Raw genomic sequence first — 9,790 nt, forward strand, 5'->3', positions numbered from 1 at the left:
CACTAAGAAGAATAAAAAAACCTGGAACACACATGGGAAGAAGTAGTCTAAATATCACACTTGGAGAATCAGCTGCTAGCGGCAGCTGAACAACTGCCCCCAATCCTTTTCCAGGGAAGAAGAGATGGCATTAGAGACACAGCTTCTGACAGACCAGTTTTCTACTTATAAAAGATCTCTTTGACCCCAAAGCAAAAATAGACAAATGGAATTACATTAAACTTAAAAACTGTTGCACATCAAAGAAGACAGTCAACAGATTGAAAGGCAACATACGGAATGGGAAAAAATATTTGCAAATCATACATAAGGGGTTTATATCTAGAGTATATAAGAGACTCTTAAAACAACAGCAGCAAACCCAAATAACTCAATTAAAATGTGGGCAAAGCTATAATAAAAAAGATACATACACCCCAATGTTCACTGTAGCACTATTTACAATAACCAAGATAAGGAAACAACCTAAATGTCCACCAAGAGAGGAATGGATAAAGAAGATGTGACACGTATATACAATGGAATATTACTCAGCCATAAAAAATAATGAAATAATGCCATTTGTAGCAACATGGATGGACCTAGAGATTGTCATATTGAGTGAAGTAAGCCAGACAGAGAAAGACAAGTACCATATGATACCACTTATATGTGGAATCTAAAAAAATTGTACAAATGACCTTGTTTACAAAACAGAAATAGAGTCACAGATGTAAAAAACAAACTTATGGTTACTGAGGGGAAAGGGGGAGGGAGGGATAAATTGGGAGATTGGGATTGACATACACACACTACTCTACATAAAATAGATAACTAATAAGGACCTACTGTATACCACAGGGAACTCTATTCAATACTCTGTAATGACCGATATGGGAAAAGAATCTAAAAAAGAGTGGGTATATGTATATGTATCACTGATTCACTTTGCTGTCAACTAACACAACATTGTAAATCAACTATATTCCAATAAAATTTTTTTAAATGTAGGCAAAGGACTTAAATAGACAGTTCTCCAAAGAAGATATACAAATGGCCAGTAAGCATAAGAAAACATGCTCAATGTCACTAATCTTAAGAGAAATGCAAATCAAATCCACAGTGAGATATCACTTCACACACATTAGGATACTCATTATCAAAAAAAAAAAAAGAAAATAATAAGTGTTAGCAAGCAATCAGAGAAATTGGAACGCTTGTGCACTGTTGGTGGGAATGTAAACTGGTGCAGCCACTATGAAAAATAGTATGGAGGATTCTCAAAAAATTAAAGATAGAACTGCCATATAAGCTACCAATCCCACTTCTGGGTATATACCCAAAAGAATTCAAACTGCATCTTGAAGGGATATTTGCACACCCTTGTTCATTGCAGCATTATTCACAATAGCCAAAAGATGGAAGCAAACCAAATGCTCATCGCTGGATGAATGGCTAAAGAAAATGTGGTATATACATACAATGAAATATTATGTAGACTTAAAGAAGAAGGAAATCCTGTCACATGCCACAACACTGATAAACCTCAAGGACATTTTGCTAAGTGACATAAGTGTTTCACAAAATGACAAATACTGTATGATTGCACTCATATGAAATATCACAGAAACTGAAAGTAGAAAATGATTGCCAAGGGCTAGGGGCAGAGGGGAAGGAAATTAGTGTGCAATGGACCATCCTTCTGTTTTGTAAGATGAAAAAGTTCTAGACATTAAACAATGTCAACTTACTTAATCCTATTGAACTGTACACTTAAAAAGGGCAAAGATGGTAAATATAATGTTATATATATATATATTACTGCCATAAAAAACTGTAAGATAAAATCTTGTTGGGTAACAAGGTTCTGATGATTGTGGAGGCTTCCTCAGGGCTAGGAAGGAGGTTGTGCAGGAAAGGGGTTGGCAGTCTACGTTGTGGCAATCTTAAGGGCACAGATGTGTGCACGGCACATAGATCAGGCAAAGAGAGCTGGAGGCACGACAAGTTCTGGGCAATTGTAGCCTTTGCAACCCCTCTGCTCCCTCTTTTTCTACTCTTTCCCTCTTTCCTGGAGTGGTTGCTGTGTTACTTCCAGTTCTTAGAGCTCATGAGTTATGAATGGTGGTTATTTCCCAATTGCAGTGCATTCTTCCTTAATTAAATTGGTTCATAATATTACAGTGCAGACCTGCTAGTAGGACATTTGGCACTGGGGCAGGTATAAATCTCTCAGCCAGCTCCCTACACACCATTTCTAGGAAGTAGCACATACTTTGCCACCACCCAGAGATCGTCATCTGGCTATAAGCAGTCACCTCTTTACTCACATGCCCTGAGGACTTCGACCTTTGTGGTGCTTTTTTTTTTTTTTTTTTTTTTTTTTTTGTGCCAGTCTCAGTGACAGTTTTATGTTCCGGAAGAAAGAGAACAATAAATTTATTTCCATTTCACCCTAGGAAGCAGGTTTTTCAAAAGGAATATTGTGTCCTTTTAATGTATTTAAATATGTATTTAGGGGTTCCTTAAGACAACTAATGACCTAGTTAACACTTCTAGCTGGTATGGCAGTCAGGAAAAAAATGACAAAAAAAACCACATGTCGCTTGGGGAAATGGGGCTTTGGTAGGAACAGTATTGCTTGTAGATATTCAGGGCTCTCTTATCTGCAGCGTGATTGTGGCAGAACTATGTATGAATTGAAATAGTTTCCCTCCAACTTCCTTTCCCTCGAAGTCCTGACTCTCGATATGCAAGACGGTTGAGCTTTGGGATGGCTTTCTGGAGCTCTTCATATTCTTTACACTTATCCTAATGTTTTGCTTTCCTTCCCTATCAAAACAGGTCTACGGTGGAAAGATACCTATAAAGGATTTTCTATCAAAATATAGCTTTAAGGTTTTAATTCCAACAAATTAACATTAACAGGGAATCACCAGGGTCCACGGTAAGTGAATAGGAGCAATAATTAGAGGGCAACGTTAATAGATTCCCACCATGGCGTGTCCACCTGTACCCACATTCTCTGGCTTCCTGCCTTTCACCATAAATGAACCATCTCTGCTCTTCTCTGAAGCCAGTGTGGCAACTCATGCACTGGTCCCTTCATGCAAAATCAAGGTGTTGCTTCCACAGTTCTCTCTACTATTTAGTCATTTTTCTCTCTTCCAGGTAATTTTCATGAGCTTATTAACATGTTATTATTACTCTTCTTAAGAAATCCTACTTCTGACCCCCTACTCCACCCCCTCCTCCAACTAGCATCTCAACTCTTTGTTCTCCTTAGCAGAAAATCTCCTACAAAGTCTTGTCTCTCCTTGCTGCCTCCAATTCTTTTCTCTCATGCTTTCTTAAATCCATTCCAGTCGGACCTTCACTCCTTCACTCCACTGCTTTTGTTGAGGTCACTAGTGCTTTCATTTGCTGAATCCAATGACCTATCAGCACTATTTGACACTGGAAAGACTTTCTTCTCTCTGGATCCCACTCTCTTTTGGTTTTGCCCAAACTCACTGGCTTCTCCTTCTGTCTCCTTTAAATGTTTGTCCTCTTCTCTTTTTTTTTTTTTTTTTTTTTTGCGGTATGCGGGCCTCTCACTGCTGTGGCCTCTCCCGTTGCACAGCACAGACTCCGGACGCGCAGGCTCAGCAGCCATGGCTCACGGGCCCAGCCGCTTCGCGGCATGTGGGATCTTCCCAGACTGGGGCACGAACCCGCGTCCCCTGCATCGGCAGGCGGACTCTCAACCACTGCACCACCAGGGAAGCCCTGTCCTCTTCTCTTTGACTTCTGAACACTGGGCTCAGTTCTTGGATCCTTTTTCATCTCTATCTACAACCAATACTTGGTGAGCTCATATGATCTTGTGGCTATAAATACAACCTAGGCTTAGGAAAACCAAATTTTTAGGTCCATTTCAGTCCTCTTTCCTGAATCTCCAGATTCCTATACTCAAACTGCCTACTTTATATCTCCACTGGGATGTCAATTATATATTTTGAACTTACATGCTCAAGGTTGAACTCCTACTTTCCCCTTCAAACCCTCAGTCTTCATCAACTTATTCCCCTCAAATCCTCACACAGTCTTCCCCCATCTCAGTTGCTCAGGCCAAAAACGTTGGCATCAAATCCTCCCCTCTCTTTCTCACATCCCATATCCTGTATCCCTTAGGAAATCCCGAACACTCTATTTTCAAAATAATATTCAGGATCCAAACACTTTTCACCATCCCCACAACTGCTCTTTTGGTCCAGGCACTGACCTCTCTTATCTCGAATATTCAATAGATTCCTAACTTATCTCTCTGCTTCCTGTCTTCCTCCCTCGCAGTCTTTTCTCAACAGAGCTGGCAGAGTGATCATTACAAAGTTAAAAGTTAGCTCATGTTACTGTTCTGTGCAAAGCGTTCCCCATCTTACTCAGAATGAAAACCAAAGTCCTCATAATAGTAAGGGGACCTCATGATCTGTGGTCTTTCCACTTGTTACCTACCTGGTTTCCTCACCTACTGTGCCCCCTCCCCTCACTCTCACTCTGTTCCAGCCTCATTGGCCCCCTTGCTGGTTCTCATTGTCAGAAATGCTTCCTCCTTTGGGTCTACGTGTCTGGAGACCTCCTTTTTGAGCTTTCTACCTGACCGACTTCCTCAATTTTCTCAGGTCTTTGCTCACATGTCGCCTTTGGTTGAAGCCTGTCCTGACAATCCTATTTCCCATTGTCACCCACCTCATGGGTGCTCCCAATTCCTCTTACTTCACTGTGCTTTTTCCTATAGCACTTTTTCTTCTTGTAATCTATAATTTACTTATCTATTGTATTTATTATAATTGTAGGTCCACTACCAACCTCCCTCAAGAAGCTAACCTCTCTAAGGACAGTTTTAAAAAATATTTTGTTCACTGTTATATTCCAAGCACCTTAGTCAAATGAATGAACAAAAATGAACATGTTAGCATAATATTGACATTTTACAAAGTATGATCACCTGTTATTCCCTTTAATCCTCACAACAGTACCGTTGTGAGTACTATTATACTATCATTATTATTTATTGACAAGTTAAACAACTGTCAAAGATCAAGCAGCCAGTAGATGGCTGATGTATTGGTGTGTGGAACTGGATTCTTAAAAACAAATCTTCCTCAACTTGTTGGCAGGTAGATGCCAACTAGACTGTAGATGACCTTTATATGAAATAAACATACCTGCCCTCTCATGTCCTTATGAATGTCTGCAAATACTCTAATTTGTGCCCTTGGAAGCTTCTGCTTTGGTGACAGGGTTTGAGGCCTGGAGCCTCATTAAGGGTTGGCCTGGATGGTCTGACATGCAATTGGGAAATGACCACGGCTCCAGTTCTTTCTAATGGAGAATGTTTCTTGAAGTCATTAGCAAACTTCCCCCTGATGAAATTCCCAAGAATGTTCTTACAGACTTTTCTTTTCCTTGAGCATTACACATGCTTTCCTGAGAATAAGGGAATTTTCCTGGAGGATTTTTGCCTGATGACTTTCTCTATATATTAGTTCTTGGTACTTTGTAGATGAGTCTCCCAGGCATGCTTATGCTTCCTTTTGACGCAGGAAGTGCTTATTTCTTGAAGTAATAAATCTGCATATGATATTAAAATTAATTCCTTTGGGATTGGCTGGGAGGTACTGCTTCAAGGCACCTTTTGGTTGAGTACTTGGGTTGCTCTGAGCAGTCTCTGGGATAAGCTGGTTGCAGTAGCATCAAAGGACTCTATGCTGAAGGAGAAGCAGGATCCCGGAGGAGCTCAGTGAGTCGTGAGTCACTGCTTGGGACTAGGCCAGGGGAAAGCTCTCCACCTATGTCTTCTGATCTTTAGTTTCAAGGGCCTGCTGGACCAAGTACCAGGAAGTGTCCTCAGAACCTACAAAGCCTGACTATGGGTCAAGTAGAGAACTCAGGCAACAGGTACTTCCTCTGACTTCTTGAAAAAGGAAATTTTTCTTGCTCTAAACAATAACAGATTGGGGAAAGTTTGAGAGGCCAAAATCGTGGAGATAAAACTCACATGAAACGAACAGCTTTAGTAAGCTCAGCTTTGGAGATTTATTAGACTCTGATTCTGAAACAGGGAGTTAGTGGAGAATGGAGACATGAAGGGCAGTTGCGTCTTTTTTTTTGTTTGTTTTAACATGTTTATTGGAGTATAATTGCTTTAAAATGGTGTGTTAGTTTCTGCTTTATAACAAAGTGAACCAGCTATACATATACATATATCCCCATATCCCCTCCAATACTGTATGTTAACACATATATATGGAATCTAAAAAAGAAAAAAGGTTCTGAAGAACATAGGGGCAGGACAGGAATAAAGACGCAGACGTAGAGAATGGACTTGAGGACATGGGGAGGGGGAAGGGTAAGCTGGGACGAAGGGAGAGAGTGGCATGGACATATATACACTACCAAATGTAAAATAAATAGCTAGTGGGAAGCAGCCGCCTAGCACAGGGAGATCAGCTCGGTGCTCTGTGCCCACCTAGAGGGCTGGGATAGGGAGGGTGGGAGGCAATTGTGTCTTGACTGGCTGCTCTCAGAGGAGGGGTATGGGTGTAGGAACTTCACCTGCAGAGGCCTTTGGGGCAGAGGATGCACTTAAAGGAACACCCAGAAAAGTTCTCTGCCCTCGTTATTGTCAGGGCATATATGCTTTCTCACACTTTATAAGTCTCCCCTTCAGATTTAAGAGTTTTCTTATTTCAGTGGCTCTTGAATCATTTTAGAGATGGAACTGTCTCAGAGATCATCCAGTATGATTCTCTTAATTTTCAAAGGGAAAAATGGAGGCCCATGTATGATCTGCTCACCCAATATCCACGACTGCAGAGGCAGCAGCTTCTACAACAGCAGCAATAACTACTACCATGACTACCCCCTCCAACACCATCTATTCAACATCTACCAACGGGTGGACCCCATGTGGCCTTTTAATAGATACTCTGTGGTCATCACTCCATTACTTCTACGAACTAAGCTATGAAGTAGTGTCATCCTATTTTAAAGGTGAAGAAATTAGGGCTGGTAAATTATTTGTCTGAAGTTACACGGCTGATGTCTGGGTCAGAACTCAAATTCAGTTGTCTGACTTCAAGACCTATGCTCTTAAGAGGGCAGCCCTCCACCCACTATCCCCCACTTATTTTCCCTTTCAGGTAACATAAAAGAACAATTTTATTCAAGAGAAATGCTCTCTCTCTGGAGTTTCCTCATCACATGGGGCTTTTCAAGGTTCTCCTTTTAATGAATCCCTAGTTATCATGGTGAACCTGATCAGAGTGGGGTAGTCAGGTAAGCAGCATCAGGGGGTGGTCAAGGCTGACTTCGGGGTGGGTGCAGCAGGAGGTTGCCTGTATGGTTTGACATGAGGGCAACAGAATGCTCTAACTAGCATGTCACTGAGTCGGACACAATTATCCTTGAGTATAACCCAGGTACATCCAGGAGGAGTGACACGTTAACTATCAGGAAGTTACTCCTAAGTAGGAAATAGTTTACCAGCTACTTTCCAATTTTTATACCCATCAAAGTGAGGAAATGCCCTGACAATGAGATAAAGGGCCCAGGTGGGTTTGGACTGGGAGAAGTAAGTGGGAGGAGAAAGACATGGGACCCCGAAAAGCAGATGGTATGGCAGAGAGAAGTCTTTAAAAAAGAAATCAAGGGACTTCCCTGGCGGTCCAGTGGTTGAGACTTTGCCTTCCAATGCAGGGGGGATTGGGTTCGATCCCTGCTGCGGGAGCTAAGATCCCACAAGCCTCAGGGCAAAAAAACCAAAATGTAGAACAGAAGCAATGTTGTGACAAATTCAATAAAGACTTTAAAAAATGGTCCACATCAAAAAATCTTAAAAAAAAAAAAAAAGAAAAAAGAAATCAAGCCTTGACACTCCCCTGATTAAAGCTTCCAAGGGCTCCCCACTGCCCTCAGAACAAACTCCAGACTTCCTACCCTGGATTACCACATCCAGTGAGACTTGCACCCTCTCTGAGTTCCCTTGCTCACCACCTTTCTTTTGGTCAAAGCTCCTTTCCTTCTTAGGGACTTTGTATGGCCCTTCCTGTGGCTTCAGATGCTCTCCCGTGAACCCCACACAGCTGCCACTTAACCCTAACATGAAATAGCCACCAGTCTCTGACACCTTATTTTACTTCTCTTCATGGTAGTTATCATCGCCTGACATTTTTCTTGTTGGTCTGATGGCTCGTTTCTTTCTTCTCTGCCTCTGTCCATCAAAATTAGATGTCAGGACCTCTTCTATGTCTAGTGCCTAAGAGTGCCTGACACATAGGACATACTCAAGAACTATTTGTTGATTGAGTGAATGAAAGGTATAGTGGGGCAGGTAGAGGCTTTGGATTCATCTCTTTATTAACTCCTTAGTTTATCCAGTGTTTGACCTTAGCTGGTGTTAACTTTGCTACCTTGGGTAATTTACCTAACCAACATGGACTTTCTCATATGTTAAATGCACATAAAAAGTCCTAGGAAATCAGCCCTACTTCAATAAAATAAATAAATAAATGGGAAAAAAATCCTACTTCTCAGAATTGCTGTAAAGATAGAATGAGATGGCTCATGTAAATTTCTGATGGGTGAATGCACGCATAGCCTATTGGAGTGTGCGGCACAGAATAGGTTACTGTACAGCCAGCTCCTCGTGTTAATAGGTGAATGAACTACTCTTCGTTTTCATATCCTCCTCAACACCAGTTAATACAGAATAGTTTATTAGCTCAGACTTGTCTGGCTGTTTTATTGAGGTCAGGGAGAGAACATAAATTTCCCATGGGTAAGGGGAGCATAACATAGATAGGAGTAGTGATCTGGAGTTGGTATGAAGGGGTGGGTGTGCCTGGGTATTCTGCATTGGTGCGTGTTAAGGAAGAAAAGCTCGGGGTCCTAGAATGTTTTTGAGGAGAGGGTTGTTGAAGTGTTCATTTCACCTGCTCAGGGAATAGGTATAAAATGGAGAAAGTAATAGTCTCTACCTCCACAGGGTTGTGATGAAAAGTATATCTGTCAGATGGAAGGGGCTTAGACCAGTGCCTGGAGCACATTTAAGTGCTATGTGGCTACTAGCCATTACACTAGCAGCATTATCTTTCTATCTCTAGTTTCTTGATCCATAAAACAGTGTTCATAATACCTGCCTTACAGGATTGGTGCAGAGAGTAGATAACAACTTTAAAGCTTGTTAAAAAGTGACTGGCTTGGGGCTTTCCTGGTGGCGCAGTGGTGGAGAGTCTGCCTGCCGATGCAGGGGACATGGGTTCGTGCCCCGGTCCGGGAAGATTCCACATGCCGCGGAGCGGCTGGGCCCGTGAGCCATGGCCGCTGAGCCTGCACGTCCGGAGCCTGTGCTCCGCAACGGGAGAGGCCACAACAGTGAGAGGCCCGCGTACCGCAAAAAAAAAAAAAAGTGAGTGACACGATACAGGGAGTTCAGCTCAGTGCTCTGTGATAACCTAGATGGGTGGAATGAGGGGAGAGGGAGGTCCGAGAGGGAGGGGATTTATATATACTTATAGCTGCTTCACTATATTGTACAGCAGAAACCAACACAACATTGTAAAGCAATTATACTCCAATAAAAAAATTAAAAAAAACACACCAAACTCCCGCTAAAGACCAAAGCCCAAGATATAGAGAAAAATAAAAAAAAATACAACAATGAAAAAAACAAGTGACTGGTACACAGTAGGTACTATTATGTCCATATATGTCCATATATTATGTCCATATGTCCAAACCAGTCCTCATTCTTGTTTCACTTTCCTTC

This window comes from Monodon monoceros, unplaced genomic scaffold (assembly GCF_005190385.1).
Source record: "Monodon monoceros isolate NGI ecotype Baffin Bay Population unplaced genomic scaffold, NGI_Narwhal_1 Super_Scaffold_18, whole genome shotgun sequence".
Taxonomy (NCBI): domain Eukaryota; kingdom Metazoa; phylum Chordata; class Mammalia; order Artiodactyla; family Monodontidae; genus Monodon; species Monodon monoceros.